Source organism: Prionailurus viverrinus, chromosome B4 (assembly GCF_022837055.1).
Source record: "Prionailurus viverrinus isolate Anna chromosome B4, UM_Priviv_1.0, whole genome shotgun sequence".
Taxonomy (NCBI): Eukaryota; Metazoa; Chordata; class Mammalia; order Carnivora; family Felidae; genus Prionailurus; species Prionailurus viverrinus.
Window position 1 is genome coordinate 44,042,331 of NC_062567.1, and position 15,407 is coordinate 44,057,737.

The following is a 15,407-nucleotide window of genomic DNA, read 5'->3' on the forward strand; positions in this document are numbered from 1 at the left end:
CCAGCATCTTCAGGACTATCAGAGGTTGGATAGTGATATAGAAGAGGAAGTGGTTCTTCCTCACTGAAGATGGTATGCCCTATGGCGTACCCTTCTAGTGAGACATCCTGATTAGAAAGAAGAGCTTGCCCACCACCATCAAAGACCAAGATACTTTCTGTAGTTCTTGGGCCCTCAACTTTTTGTTGTTGTTGTTTATTTGGGGGTTTTTGTTGTTGTTGTTGGGTTTTGTTTGTTTGTTTGTTCGTTTTGCAGAGAGAGAGCTGGCAGAGGGAAGGAGCAGAGGGAGAGATACAGAGAATCTTAAGCAGGCCCCACCCTCAGTGCAGAGCCCGATGCAGGGCTCGATCCCATGACCCTGGGATCATGACCTGAACTCAGATTAAGAGTCAGATGCTCAACCCACTGAGCCACCCAGGCACCCCTTGGGCCCTCAGCTTGGATCTGAATCAGCTTTCATTCTCTGATTTCCTATAGTGCTAGTGGGCTCCTCATTTGATCCTTCACATGTGCTATTTATAATCATGATTTATTACTTAGTTTTTCCTATGTGTACATCACACCTTTCCAACTAGATTATGCTCCTTAGGAGCAGGGGCCCCTTAGAGAACCTTTTCATCATGCCAGCCCCTGGTGGAGAACACTGCATATCAGACCATTGAATGTTTGCAATGCTAACACCATGGGGAAGGACATTGATGCACAGCCTTTAAGAACTGACGGAAAGCATCAGGCTCCATCCCAAGCTAAGAGCAGCTCCGTGCCAAGAAGCTCTTTGCACACCAAACACACCTACACCCACACCTACCATTTTGTGGGTGCTGCCTGGTCTGCTCGCATGTTCGGGCATGGGCTGTGTGAACTGATGGGAAAGAAAGGGAAGGACTCAGGGAAAGTGAGCAAGGATTCATCCCTTTTTCACAGGCGCTTGGCCTATTCTTGAACTGCGTGTATCATAGTCATGTCCCAAAGGAGTCCTGCTCAGGAAGAGAATGCAGTAGCAGCATCAGGCAGTTCCTCTGTCCTGGAGAGAGAGGCGAGGACAAGAGCACCTCAGGCACTACTGCTTCTTTATGGTCACAACCCTGGAGGTGCATTTTGCTTATACTCTGTTTTCTAGGCAAGAAAGAATAGAGGTTCAGAGAGGTCGAGCAAAGTGCTCAAGGTCACGCACTGCGTGACGTACACTGGATTTACATTGTGTCTCAAGTGTTCAGGCTCTTAACTCCTATCTTATATTGGCTCTTGTGACTCAGGCTCACTGAAGGCACTGGAGGAAGCCCAAGTATGTCTCATTTCCCTGAATAGATAGGTGCCTCTTCTAATAGGCAGCCGGTTTGGGAGTATGAAAGAGGAAATCGGATCAGAGCCCGCTGCTAGTTAAAATGAAGATGGAGGAAGCAGAGTTCAAAGCAGGGAAAAACTTATAAGTCTTATTTTGTGTAAGCATCATATTAAACAGATTCCGTTCCAACTATAAACAGATTTTTACATTTCCACCTTCTCCCCTCCAGCAGCCCCCACCGTCCCTGACAGATTGTTCCCTTCCTTCTTGTTTAGATTATAAGTAAGCAAAATTGGCTTTCCTTCCTTTCTCCACCCCCTGGCCCTGCACCATCTGGGGGTGCATATTTCTTACCCCAGTTTCTTTTAAAATCCTCCCTTTGCTTTCTGTCCAGCGGCCCGTTCGCTTTTGAAGCTCTGCGGAGAGTTTCTCCGCCGGCCGCCAGGGGTCGCAGTCGAGCAGTCGGAGCCGCCTCTCCGCAGGGGCGCAGGGACCGCTTGCCGGGAATCGCGAGCCCATCTCCTGTATATATCAGCGCACCGCATTAATCAGGCCGCAGCTCTGCAGTGCTTTGCGAGGGGAGAGACCGGGGTTGGGAACGAGATCGGGCTTTTTCAGGCAACTGGAGACCGGCCGCCTCAACTCTCCTGCCCCAGGCTCAGAGCAAACAGTGCTCAATCAAGTGGAGCAGGGGGGGGGGGCGCAGCCACTCGCCCTGGCCCAGGGTCATGCTGGTTTTTCAGAATTTCTTCTGAAAAGGAGAGGAGGAGGTGGCGTTACAGCGGCAGATCTTGATGTAGGGGGAGAGGACATGCCTCCCACCCCTGTCCTCTTGCCTCCCCTACCCCTGTCAGCAGCCCAGGCCCCCAGAAGCAAAGCGCTGCTCTCCTCCTGCACGCACGTGGACGCTCCGGCTCACCAGTGATTTCTCCGTCACCTCAGAGAGACTTGGCCCAGCCTCTCATGGTCTCTGCATGTGCCTGGAAAGCAAGGCCTCTGCCAGAATTTTATCAGATGGCATGCAGAGGAGGGGAGGGGAGCACGTGCTTCCTTTAGCATGAATTTTTCAACATTACATTTTCATTTCTCTGCCCTATTTCTCTCAATTCCTCCCACTGCTCTTTTCAGAGCTGGAGCTGCTTCTTAGGATTTGGTGCAATTACTGGGCATCTAAGATGGAGGCACGGGGGGAAGAAAGGAGGCGAGGAACCCAAGGACAGGGGGAAGGGATGTGCCAGCCCAGGATGCCTGCAGTAAGTCAGTGAGCAGAAGCCAGGGGCTGGCTGGGGCTTTTGCAGCTCTTGGGAAGCACTGTTGAGCAGTTTTATTTAAGCCAGCGTGTGTGTTGGAGGGGGGCGGGCGGGTTGGTGGTGGTGAACCAACAGGAGTCCAGGAGGCACCTTTCCTCTTTCCCAGCAGGGGTCCACTTTCCTTCCTCTTTTCTCCTTCCTGCCCCTCCCGTGCCTCTCTCCTTCCCTTTGTTCCTTCCTTGAAGACAGATGCAAGCACACATAGAGACAAGTACACATGTGTAAATATTTGCTTATGATACAAGACAGGCTTCGATCTATTATAATAAGTTTTAAAGGAATAAGTTTTAAAGGAACAAGTTTCTTGACATCAGTGGGGTTTGGGTTGGATCTTCAGAAATGGGTAGGAATTCCGCAAGAGGGAGGAAGGCATGCCAGGCAGAAAAAAAAAAAAAAAAAAAAAAAAAAGAGCTTGAACAAAGACCTCAACGCGAGACATTTCGTAGCATTCGAAGAGAGCTGTTGCCGCAGTGGTTCTGCAAAGATGGGGGGGAAGGGATGCGTGGTGTCAGTGTGCAGAGTAAGTTGGATCAGGGATGGGGAATTCTGCGCGCCTAGATGAGGAGGTAGAGGGTTGTGTAAAACAAGCCCATTGAAGCTTCCCACGGCACAGTAGATTTGTGGTCTGCGGGATCCCTCTGAAGGGTGGATAGATAAAGGGTTGGGGGGGTGGGGGTGCTGGGCAAGGGAGATCAGTTTGGAGAGCACTGTGATGGTAGAGGTGCAGACTACGATGGCGTGAACTAGGGCTGCTGCACTGGTAGTGGAAAGAACGTAGAAACCACACGGAAGGACTTCATGCTTGCTTCTCGACAGCCTCCTGCCCCCGTTTCTTCCCCCTCTCTCCCACTCTCCATCGTGGTTGGCGATCTCCCACCGCTTTTCATTGACAAATGGAAACTTTTGACAGAGAACTCTTTCTCCTCCCAACCGTTAGGTCTACACATGCACCTGTGTCCGTTATCGTTGGATCCATCCTTCCTTCTCCTGGGATGTAAAAAGTCCCCTTTACCAAAGGCCAGCACCTCCCCTCTGCTCTTCTGAAGGGTGTTTCTCCTTCGTTACTCCTTCTCTCTCCTGTACCATCCGTCTCCCCCTCTTTCATATTCATTCCCACCAGCACACAGATGTGCTCTATTATTCCCCCTCTTTAAAAAAAATTGTTTTTAATGTTTATTTATTTTTGAGACAGAGAGAGAGAGAGAAAAAAAAAAACATGAGTGGGAGAGGGGCAGAGAGAGAGGGAGACACAGAATCCGAAGCCGCCTCCAGGCTCCGAGCTGTCAGCACAGAGCCCCACGCGGGGCTTGAACTCACTAACCGTGAGATCATGACCTGAGCCGAAGTCGGGCGCTCAACCGACTGAGCCACCCAGGCACCCCTATTATTCCCCATCTTCACAAAAGCCTCAATTGATGCTATATTCCTCTCTCCCTATAGCCTTATTTATCGTAAAACTTCTCCAAAGCATTGTCTACGCATGCTGGGTCCATTTCTTCACCGACAACTACAGATCAGTGCTCAGTTTGCTCCAATCTGGCCCACAACCTTGCTTTGCCAAAATTACTCTTTAATTTTTATTATCCTACACCGGGCGGGTGGGTTTCTGGCCTTATCTTGGTCTTTTGGTAACATCTGGCATATTTCACTCCTCCCTTCTTCACAAAACACTCTTCTTTCTTCGTTTTATAACATTCATACTCTCCTGGATGTTTTTTTCTGTATCACTAGTCTCTGCTTCTCATGCAAATTTGCTGGCTCATCCTTTTATTTATTTATTTATTTATTTATTTATTTATTTAGAAGGAGAGAGAGAAAGAGACAGAGACAGAAAAGGGCAGAGGGAGAGAGGGGGAGAGACTATCAAGCAGCCTCCATGCCCAGCATGGAGCACAACGTGGGGCTCGATCTCAGTACCGTGAGATCATGACCTGAGCCAAAATCAAGAGCCAGATGTTTAACCGACTGAGCCACCCAGGCACCCCTGCTGGCTCATCCTTTTATTTATTTATTTATTTATTTATTTATTTCGACGTTTATTTATTTTTGGGACAGAGAGAGACAGAGGATGAACGGGGGAGGGGCAGAGAGAGAGGAAGACACAGAATCGGAAACAGGCTCCAGGCTCCGAGCCATCAGCCCAGAGCCTGACGCGGGGCCCAAACTCCCGGACCGCGAGATCGTGACCTGGCTGAAGTCGGACGCTTAACCGACTGCGCCACCCAGGCACCCCTGCTGGCTCATCCTTTTAGACAGGACTTCCAAGCAATGAAGAACCTGGTTATGGGCCCTCTTCTTCTTTTCCCTTCCCTTCCTTTCTCTCCCTTCCTATCTCATTGATTGTGTTCCCTTCATCTGTGTACTCCCACGGCATAAACACATCTCTATAATGATGCCTTCTGAATGGATCTCCATTCCAGAGCTCTCCCCGTGGAGCTCCAGGTTGTTATATCTGTCAGCTTGACATCTCTACCAGGATATCTCATTGGCATCTTAAATTTAGCATGTCTAAAACAAAACTCTTAATTCTCTGCTGTATCCACTGCCAGCTGGCTCCGTTCCTCCTTCTATGTCCCCAATCATGAAATGGCATTATCACCCACATAGTTGCTTACACTCGAAACCTTGAGTCATTCTTAATTCCTCCTTTTCTCTCGTCTCCATATCCCATCTATCAGCAAGTTCTACAAGGTTTGTCTCCAACATATGTCTCGTATTGGTCCGTTTGTCACCATAGTCACTGCCATCCTATAGTTCAAGCTGCTACTACCTCTTACCTGGTCTAGTGCAAAAGCTTTGAACTTCCCTCCCTGCTCCACCTTTTGCCCCCTCTTCCTCATTATTCATTCTTCAGGCATCCGTGAACTTTTCAAAGCATAATTCAGATCGGATCCCTGGCCTGCTTAAATGCTAACATTTGACTTCCCATCATACTTAGAATAAAATCCAAATGGCTTGAATGATCTCCAAGGCTCTTCACGATCTGGCCTCTGGCCACCCCTTACCCTAATCAGTTATGGTCACTCCCTTCTCAATAAGGTCTATCACAAAGTTCTCATTTCTGGTATTTGGACATGTGAAGCTTTTTCCCTCCCTACAGCCTTGGTACCTGCTGACCCTTGAACCTGGGTTGTTTGCTCTTCCCATGGGTCTTTTTATGAGAGGCTCCCTTCTCATCCTATAGAGATGCTTTTCCTGACCTGAAATTATCCACATCACCCTACTCATTTCCTTCATACCATTGATCACACTTTGCAACATAGTGCTTATTTATTGGTCTACTGTCTGTCTCCTAAGACTCAGAAACTGATATATCTTTCTCACCCTTACCTTCTCCGCACCTAGCATTGCCCCTGGCTGTGAGTTAGTAGTGTTGTCCGTAAGGTAGAAATGGATCTGGTTATCCCACATACAGAGCAAAAGAGGAGGGGGAGTTCTATTAAAGGTGAGAAGGAGATACTAGAAGAACACTAACCTTCTGTTCCTGTGAGAGGGGACAAAGGAGAAAGTAGAGACTTGGGTGGGGGTAAAGGTGACTTCATGTTGAGGGAGAGAAGGCTGAAGGACTTTTCAGCTGTCAGATGAGCATGTAAGTCTACAGCTTGTTGAAGAAATGAAGGCCAGAGATAGGTTTGGAAAATACCTATGCCAAAATGATCATAAAAGCCATGCATGTGGATGAGACTAATTGTAGGGGTCAGGTAGATTGACAACAAGCGAGAGACAGGCACTAAGCCTTAGCCTTAGGCAGTGCCTGTAATTAGGAACGAGAAGGAGGAGCCTTGGAAGGAGACTGAGAGGCAGGAGGGAAACCAGGAGAAGGAAGTATCACTGAAGCATAGGAAAGACAAGATTTTAAAAAAAGAGAGTAAAATTTCAGTTCAGTTCAACAAATATTTATATTCTGTTTTCCTCTATGCTAAACTCCATATTTTGCTATAGAACTACAAATATAAATTAACTCTCATGGCTTATGTGGGGGTTAGAGTCTCTTAGGGGAAAGAGGTATGTCATAGAATATATGTAAATAAAAAATATATGCTACAAAATAGCACTATGTACTTTATAAGTGTATACCCAGATGAAAGATACATGTTGAATATATTAGAGCAGTTTCTCATGGGGGAGAGCTGAAGTATAGAAGGGGCATAAAAAAGAATCAATACAAAAGTAAAACAAGAGAGGATCTCAACCATACAAGAATGTTAGAGTTCCATGAGCAGAGGCTTCTGATCATTTAACCATCTGCACAGCCCCTAGATTCTTGCAGTTTTTTCCTATAATATTGAAATACTTTTTTCATATTATAAAGTGCTAAATATTTATTATAAAATCTTTAAAAGGTAAGAAAGCAATTAAGAAACTCAGCATCACTTGATATCTCATTGCCCCGATATAACCTATGCTAATATTTTGTAACTAGGTACACATGCATATACATGTATATATATTTTTGGTGCCTTTAGTTATTTAAAAACTGCTAGTAGTTTCTAATTCAAATCACCTAGGAACACATCCTCTTTTGGGAAGAACCGCTTGCATATCTCCATGTAGACACTGAATATAAGGGAAGTGTCTATCTGCCCATTGTTTTAGGAGAAAAGTATAATAGAATATGTTTTGGTTTCACTAGGGCCTAAAGCCTAGACACTGGGGGTGGTGGTGGTGGTGGTGATGAAATTAGGTAGTCAACTTCCACAATATCTTTTTGCTTCCATGGATTTACAAAGAGATCAAAGAGCCTTTTAGAAGAAGGGCAACAGCACTTTTTCCACTGAGGTCCATGTTCACATCCTCCTGGTGGGGGCCCAGGTGGCAGGAAAAGGAGAAGGAAGAAAGACATCTTCAGACCCACAGAAGGCACTCAGGGAAGGCTGGAGCCACTCGCTACCCCTACTCCTTGGATTACGACCACGCGTTGGGGAAAGGTTGTGGGTGGGTGAACACTAAAAATATTGTGTCCCTAAAGAGCTCTAACATCAGAACTCAGGCCTGCTTAGCATGATGTATGATGTGCACACAGCTGAGCTGAATTCTGGGGAAAGACTCATCATCTCCCATCTAACCCTGAGCAGCTAGATGCAACCTGAGAGTAGGTATAAACCTGGGTTCCTCCAGCACTTCCTGTGGTGAGCAGGGACTTGGGAATCGGGTGTTTCCTATAGTGTGCAGCACCCAACAAAGGATTCATGGAACTTTTCCTGCAGCAAAAGTATTCAGTGGTGGTGACAACAGCTATTGCTGTAGTATTGGGCTTTTGGCACATTGACCGAACTTTCCATTTTCATTTGTCTCTTTCTTGGGCAAGGCAATAGTAACTGATTGCTTTGGCCTCAGTCGGAAACGACCTCACTTACCTCTGGGACTTTTGAAAGGTGTCATTTGGGGAGGAAGGATGAATTGCTCATGATTGATAGAAAGAGAGTTTAAAGTCATTTATTTGGCTTTTAAATGGAATGAAACTTGATGTTGACCTCAAATGGGTAAAGCCAAATTACCCCCCCCACACACACACACACACAAATGGCACTTCTCTGTACTGCTGGAACCACAGTGGAGAGCAAGACAGATAGTCTACTCTCTGCAGCCCAGAAGTTTATGTTTTAGTAGGAGAGTAGGGAGATGACAGATGCAGAGTAAGGAATTTGGCCTTGCCCAAGAGAGGTCTGGCCTTTGCTCCTGGGAAGTAACCCAACCTCTAAACCCTTGGAATTTCCTGAGTGATACAAGTGTCTTTGTTATTCATGGTAGGCCCCTCAGACCCTGCCTGATACTGTAGGCTAAGGGGTGGATCTTGGTGGGCCCCTTGGGCTACAGGATATCAGCACCACCCCTGAGGGAGTAGAGAGGTGCAGACTGACTTCTGCCACAGGGGCAATAATCCAATCAATTATGTCCGCATAATGAAGATGCAGCAAAAACTCTGGACATTGAGGCTCACGCAAAACTTTTTGGTTGGCTGTTCTCTACCTGTCATGTTTTATGCCACACTTTGTGTCTTGGAGGGGGCCACACCCTGCTTGACTCCTCAGGGAGAGGACAGTGAGAAGCTCCACCTCTGGACCCCACCCAGACTTGCCCCCCCTCCCTTCCCGTCTTGTTGCAGGTTCTAATTTGTATCCCTTCCCTGTAATAAATGTGACTCTGAATATAATAGTCTTCTGTAAGCTCTGAGCGTTTCTAGCAAGTTATCAAAACAGAGGGAGATTTGGGGAAACCCCTGACGTTGCAGTTGGTGCCAGAAGTCTTGGGCAGACCTGGCATCTGGAAGACTGTGTTCTAAACCCTGCAGTTTGGTTAGCTTCAGGTACTGGACAAAACAATTACACAAAACAAACAAATACTCCAAATGTGGAAAAGTTACTTTCAGAAAGTGACAAGTTTCTGAAGAAGATGGAAAACATAGTGATGTAAAGGGAATGACAGGGTGTGGGTCTATGTGTACTGGGTTGTTGGGGTCTGGAGCTGAATCCTCAATGACAAGGCAAAGGCATTCAAAGATCTCAGGGCAGAACATTCCAGGCACAGCCAGCTAGAGGCACAAATGGTTTGTGAGGTGGGAACAAGCCAGGTGTTTTCAAGAAAAAGGAAAGGGGTGCCTGGATGGCTCTGTCGGTTAAGCTCCAACTTGGCCCAGGTCATGATCTCAAGGATCATGAGTTTGAGCCCTGCATCTGGCTCTGTGCAGACAGCTCAGAGCCTGGAGCCTGGAGCCTGGAGCCTGGAACCTGGAACCTGGATTGGATTCCGTGTCTCCCTCTCTTTCCACCCTTCCCCCACTCACACTCTGTCTCTTTCTCTCTCAAAAATAAATAAACATTTAGAAAAAAAAAGGAAAAAGGGGTCCTGCTCCAGAGGGTTACGTAAATCAGGTCTGGCCTTCGTGTTTTGTTGTTAAATATGATTGGAAATTCATTGGAAGATTTAGCACATGACGTGCTTGTGTTTTGTGTTCTTCTACTTATTTATTCATTTTTAAATTACAGTATAATTAACATATAGCATTATATTAGTTCCAGGTTTACAATATGGTGATTCAACACTTCTATAAATTACTCAGGACTCATGATGATAAGTGTACTCTTTAATTCCTATCACCTATTTTCACCCATCACATCCCCTCTGGCAACAACCAGATGGTTCTCTATATTTAAGAGTCTGGTGTTTTTTGGTTTTTGTCTCTTTTTTTCTTTGTTCATTTGATTTTTCTTCAATTCCACATATGAGTAAAATCACATGGTATTTGTCTTTCTCTGACTGACGTATTTCACTTAGCATTATACCTTCTGGCTCTATCCATGTTGTTGCAAATGGCAAGGTTTTATTCTTTTTTTGTGTGGCTGAGTAATATTCCATTGTATATATATACATCTATCTATTGATGGACACTTGGGCTGCTTCCATATTTGGTTATTGTAAATAATGCTGCAATAAACATAAGGGTGCATGTATCATTTTGTATCAGCACACAGGAGGTATGACTACTTATATTGGTTCAGGGAGTAGAGCCAGGAATCATGTAATATGTGAGAGCAAGGATGGAGAATCAATGGGGCAAGATTGCAGAGAATGTGGGAGGGTGTGGCATGAACAGCAGAAGTGGAGAAAGAGAAAAAGGTGACGGGGACCCAAAGGCTCATTGGGAATGAGAAAACTCAGCTCTGCTGGCCCTGCTTATTGCTGTGAAGGAGTTGGCAGAGAATCTCCTAAGAATAAAGGTCAACAGCATGTCGGAGAGCTTCAGGGAATCAGGATGGTTTCAAAATACTTAGATGCTCCTTCTCTGTGGAAAAACAAAAATTCCCAAACCTCATAGGAATTGTAAGTTCCTCTCTATTCCAACAATGTGCTACACATACCTCTTTCAGAGCACTTACCTATTTCATAGTAATGATTTGTGTGTCTGACCCACCTTCTTGAATATTATCTCTATGAGGTGATGAAACTTAGTTGGTCAGCAAATTTCCCTTCCCTCAAAGCGTGAATGAGATAGAAATACCCTCTCTGGATGAAGACAACACAACAGGAGGGGTCCAAGCCACCCTTCTATGAAATAAATTAAAAATCATAGGCAAACACTACCTTGGGTCAGAGTCAAGGATTGGTGAAAATTTCAGCCCCTTGAAAAAACTGTTGAACACATACACACATTATGTCGATGTGGTGAATTTTGTAGAAACCTATTAGAGATGGGGAAAAGATCCTTGCTGGGCACATTCTAAGCACTCTATAGGGAAACATGTTTGTTGAATGAATGCATGAGTACATGAGCAACATTGAAGACAACTGAGATGAGGGAGAGTGTATGTGTCTTCACTCAAGTCTTCCTGTTTCATGATTTTCACAAGCAAGACAGCCTGAGCTTGCGTAGAGAGGCTGCAAAACTCATGGGTTAGATTAATCGAGGATTGCAGTAATGTGGGGTAATATGGAGGAGGGTCCAGTGAACAGATGGTTTTTCTGGTGGTCCTCAGAATGTCTGGAGTTGATCCCAGAAGGCTCTCTTAAAGATGCTTCCTTACAACCATGCAAAACTTGAAATCAAGCATCTTCTGGTGGATAGCCTATTTGTTCCTGAGGTGCCCTTGGCTTAGTCTGGGTACAGGGTGTGTGTGTTGGGGGGGTGGATGGTGTGCCTATGCCTGTTGACCGTTATCCTACGCTGGTTTGCGTGAAGGTCACAGAGCACTAATTCTTCTGAGTGCTAGCCTATGCCGATTCTTTCCCAGTCCTGAGAACTGCCCATTCTTCAATGTGTGATGGTTTAGGGCAATGGTTCTCAGATGTTAAGGTGGATCAGAACCACTTGGAGGGCTTCTTAAAATACAGATTGCTGCGCTCACCCCTGGAACTTCGGATTGAGTCAGCTTGAGGAGGAGCCTGAGAATTTGCATGTGTAACAATCTCCCAGCTGGTGCTAATGCGGTTTCTGGACTATGCTTTGTCTAGAGTTCTCTTTCTTCACATCACCCAGCTTTGCTTAAGAGACAGTGACCTATCCCAGCAAAGTGCACGTCCTTTGTTCTCTGCATTTTGATTCCTCCACTCCTTCCTCACTGCAGCCCAGCAGCTGTGGACTCTACAGTGGGAGGAAGATTGGAAGATAGCCACAAAAAAAAAGAATTATAATGTCTTTTCACTTGGCTCGGTCAACACATCTCAGGGGACTCAGAGTGCCCTCCCCACCATTGTTGGCAAAGATTGAGGTACAGCTTTAGTCCTCTTTAAAGGCCATTTCTATGGGCACGCAGGTCACTGTTGGTAGTGGAACTCTTATTTCCAGAGGACGCTGACTCTGAGGAAATGCCTTGACCTTCACTCTTGAAACTGTCCCCACATATCTCTTGGCTCTGCTCTGAAGTCCTGCCCCAGCCCTTCTTCCCAGCTGATCCCTCCCCTTACTTTTCTCTTGTACATCAGGTGCAGACCTTGTCACATTCCTTCCTCAGTGCCCCGGAGGTCCCATGTTGCTTCCTCACGGAAATCGTTAGTTTCCCAGTTAGACTCTTTCGTTCAGGTGGAACATCCCCCAAGGGCAAGGCCCACAGCTTAGCTCATTTTGAGTGTTCCCTTACACTCCCTCACTGTGGCATCTGGCCTGGTGCTATGGGGTACACAGTGGGTGCTCAATAAATACAAGTTTTCCAAATGTAGAGAAGAAGGTCTCAGTCCCATTCCACGTGGACACACAGTTCACCCGATCTCCATCTGTTAATGTCCCTGTCACAGTACATACTTGCATTTTAAGAGACCACTTAGCTTGCAAAATATGTTCTTGCAGTCATCTTCGAAGAGATCCAACCCCCACTTCCAATCAGAGGTTTGTCCCCCAGCATTATAACCACCAGGGAAATTCTTTTACTGGAGTTTGGAATGAGATGCTTTTTACGCTAGGTGCTCTGCAGTTATGTGGATGTTAAAGACTGTGTGGGAAGAAGAAGGTTTATGATCATCGCCAACCAAGTAAATACCACTGTGAGCCAGGAAAAATTCACTTCTAGATCTTTGTATTTCATCTAACTGGGTAATGACATCCTCAGAACTTATACACTCGACTTATGATGTTAAGATACCTAGGATTTGGGGAATGCTTTGAGAAGGGCAAGGTGAATGCAAGGTATGTATTCCATTTCTGCCTGCACACAGTTTTGAAGGTTTCAGTTCTGACATGGTGTATCTTCATCATTGAGGAATATCTCTGGGCCATTATATGTGTGTGAAATTCAGACTCAGACACGTAGACATTCCCCCCGCCCCCCAGCCCCAGGCTGCACCTGAATCTATAGTAGGATTTATTTTAAAGAAAATGTTACAGATACAGTTAAAATCCACTGGATATTTCTCCTCCATCTCATTTCTTTCTTTCCTTTCTTAGAAGTAACCGACACCCTGGATTAGGTTTTTGTCCTTCCCACACATTTAAAACACTTTTTACTAGATATATGGTCATAAATAATATATAGAATTGGCTCTCATGTCCTTGTCACATGTCTTTGCCTCCTGTGCACTGTACTTACCATCCTGCAACTTTCTTTTGTTTGCTCAGTGTTTACATTATGAGTATATTTTATTGAAGTGTGATTGACATGCAAAACCTTGTACACATTTAGTGTATACATGTTGATGAGTTTGCACATATGCATTCCCCTGTGATACTTTCAGTACAACCACGATTCTAAACAGATTCATCGTCTCATGAACATTTTTAAATAGTCTGCATGTCCGTGTGTGCCTATGTTTTTTTTTAATGTTTACTTATTTTGAGAGACAGAGAGAGAGAGAGAGAGATAGGGGGAGAGACAGAGAGAACCCCAAGCAGGTTCCACATTGTCAGTGCAGAGCCCCATGTGGGGCTTGAACTCACGAACTGTGAGATCATTACCTGAGTCAAAGTCAGAAGTCTGATACTTAACCGACTGAGCCACCCAGGCTCCCCTGTGTGTGCCTACTTTCATACCAGCAAGGACTGCTTTAAAGATCTGTCCATAACACATGTATGTGAGGAATATCGTGATTACACATTTATATGTCCAGGCATAGGGAGGGGAACTTAAAGCTTGCCCTTAAACATTTCCAAGTAAGTTTACACGTATTTATCAAATACACTTGTAGAGTCAAACATACCATAGGTCATGTCCTGTCCCTTCTAAATACAAAAGAGACATCTTGCCAAAGTCTGATTTAATAGTTAACTTTCTATGGAGGTGTTAATGCTATGCCCGCATTGCAAATATTTTGGAAGAATTTCTTCTGTGCTTTAGTCTTTGATCTTGGATTACTATCCATAAATCGGCAATAACTGTTGCAAATCTGTTTCTTAGAGAGCTGTTTTATATGTCCTCTCTTCCTAAAGATAGTAACTCACCAGCCCCAGAAAGTTCCTCTGGCTTGGTGGGGACTGTCAGTCCAGGAAAAGGTCACTGAGACTGGGTCTTCCTAGTGAAGTAAGACTTTGCATTTCAAACATTCTTCGGAAACCGCTTCTGACTTACAAGCAGTATAGGCTTATGATAAATGAAGATTCTATTTCGCATAACTGATTGCATTTGACATGAGAAGTATGGACCAGACCTTGACCCCAATTAATGAAATTGCCAATTGCTATTTACAGAGGTTAGCCCAGTGCCTGTGATATGTTTGTAAAACCTCATTAATTCAGAATTTGGGTTCCTTTAGAGAGGGCCATCCTTTACATATATCTTTGTTTTAACTTCGGAAAAGATTCTGCCACAAGAATGAGTAATGTGGAAAGTTATATTGGGGATACATTTAACACGCATAAGTATACTTTTTTTTTTTTTCAACGTTTATTTATTTCTGGGACAGAGAGAGACAGAGCATGAACGGGGGAGGGGCAGAGAGAGAGAGACCCAGAATCGGAAACAGGCAGCCATCAGCCCAAAGCCTGACGTGGGGCTCGAACTCACGGACCGCGAGATCGTGACCTGGCTGAAGTCGGACGCTTAACTGACTGCGCCACCCAGGCGCCCCTAAGTATACTTTTAAGCAAACTGAACCCTCTCAGTGGTGTTCTATCAGTCTGTCTATCAGTTCTATTTGAATTTTTGCCAGACAAAATGGGTCTAGCTGCATTGCATGAAGACTGTGACCAAAAGCTGTCAAACCCAAGGCCCTTTCTTCTCTCTTTTGGCCACATATTTCTTCCTCAGCCCCCCTCCACTTCTCTTGAGATCTGCTCCATTTTCTTTACTAACCAGTTCCTGTGTATGCTCAGGGTTTGACAACTTTAGTTTGCACCAGGCCATTGTGTTCTTACTGGGTCCAAACACCAAATGCCCAGTCTTCTAGTGTGAGCTACTCCAAATACTCTATGTGACAACTGTCTTTTATGCGAATCTTCAAAGGCCATAGCGAAGGGCCAGACCAAATATTGACAGCCCTAGTCCTTTTTTTATTTTAATGTTTATTTATTTTTGAGAGAGAGAGAGAGAGATACAGAGTGTACGTGAGGGAGGGGTAGAGAGAGGAAGACACAGATTCTGAAGCAGGCTCCAGGCTCCAAGCTGTCAGCACAGAGCCCAAAGCGGGTCTCAAACCCACGAGCCGTGAAATCATGACCTGAGCTGAAGTCGGACCCTCAACCGACTGAGCCACCCAGACGCCCCTGACAGCCCTTGTTCTGACCAGTCTTCTCTAGTTGGGCGAGAGTCACATGTTACAAGCCCTGGCCACCCTAGGAGGGCAATGTCTCTTAGATTTGGGCCACTGGCCAAGTCAAGCACTTGGCAGGTGGCTCCTTTGGGCCACTTGTGTCAAGGGAAGGAAACAGGGTCCATATAAGGTGTGACTGC